We start from the raw sequence: 1,685 nt of genomic DNA, 5'->3' as shown, positions 1-1,685 counted from the left end.
GCACCTGTTAGCCTCCCTACTTGGGTTACAGTGAAGCCATGGAACGCAGGTGCTGGATGAAGCAGAAGGCAAGTTGTGAGTAACACAATCGATGGTTCCTGCTCCTCAGATGCTGAGCAGAAGATCCTTTTAATAGGACAATGGTCAGGGTCACCCGTCTTGTAAAGACAGCATCGGAAGCAAGGGGAAGCTACTTCTTGTACGTTTGTATTTCATCCGTAGTACAACCATGGTTAATACATGGTAGCCTCTTTACTTCCTCAAAACTACCTACCCCTCCACCCATCTTCTTATTGTCTGTAAATTCTGCAATAAAGCCATCAATTCCATCATCCAAATCATTGACATATAATGTAGAAAGAATTGGTCCCAACACAGACTCCTGTGGAACACTAGTAGTCAGTGGCAGCCAGCCAGCCAGACAAGGCTCTCTTCATTCCCACTCTTTGCCTCCTGCCAATCAGCCACTGCTTTATCCATGCTAAATCTTTCTATAAAATCATGGGCTTGTAGTTTGTTAAGCAGCCTCATGTGTGGCACCTTGTCAAAGGCCTTCTGAAAATCCAAGTACACAACATTAACAAATTCTCCTTTGTCTATACTGCTTGCTATTTCTTCAAGGAATTCCAACAGATTTGTCAGGCAAGATTTTCCCCTTGAGCAAATCATACTGACTATTGCCTATTTTATCATGTGCCTCCAAGTACCCTGAGACCTCAGCCTTAATAATCGACTCCAACATCTTCCCAACCACTGACGTCAGACTAGATGACGCATTCTTTCCTTTCTTCTGCCTCTCTTGGAGTGAAATTTGCACTTTTCCAGTCTTCCTGAACCATTCTACAACCTAGTGATTCTTGAAAGATCATTACTAATACCTCCACAATCCCTTCAGCCACCTCTTTCAGAACCCTGGGGTGCATACTATCTGGTCCAGGTGACTTATCTACCTTCAGACCTTTCAAATTACCAAGAACCTTCTCCCTCGTGTTGGCAACTTCACACATGTCATGGGCCCAGGCACCCAGAACTTCCACCATGTTTTCAACAGTTTTTATTCCTTGGAACGTCGGAGAATGAAGGGTGACCTTACAGAAATGTTTACAATTATGAGAGGCATGGTTAAGGTGGCTTTTCCCTAATGTAGGTGAGTTTAAAGCAAGGGGGCAATGAGGGAAGATTTTAAAGGGTTCCAATGGGCAGCTTTTTCCATACAGAGGGTGGCGAGTATATGGACCAAGCTGAAGAGAAAGTGGTTGAGTAAGGTACAATAGAATCAGTTGGAGTGGGCAAGGCCACGAGGAAACTTGGGTTGAGCCTTAAGGGCAACAAGGTTAGTGTGAACTTGATGGGCTGAAGACCATCTATCCATTCTGTATTGCTCAATGACTAAATAACAGCAGCAGAAAAACCTGACCAGTGTTGTGTGGTAGGCTGATGAAATCCCTTAGTCCACAGAATAACTATGGTGGGGCCTATGGTCTCAAAATGTTCACTGTATTTTACCTGGCATATCGGAAGAGTAATCCATGTTAAACTGCTTTGCGTCTCTAAATGATTGGCAAGTGTTATTCACAGTACAAATTCATACTGACACACAAACCTTGAGGAGAGGTGGTCTCTACTGAAAATACTCCGTTACAGTGTGAAGAGAATATTCTTGAAATAAATAAATGTACACAAAA

The sequence above is a fragment of the Hemitrygon akajei genome, chromosome 5 (genome assembly GCF_048418815.1).
Source record: "Hemitrygon akajei chromosome 5, sHemAka1.3, whole genome shotgun sequence".
NCBI classification, from domain to species: Eukaryota; Metazoa; Chordata; class Chondrichthyes; order Myliobatiformes; family Dasyatidae; genus Hemitrygon; species Hemitrygon akajei.
Note: the sequence above shows the minus strand (reverse complement) of the source record.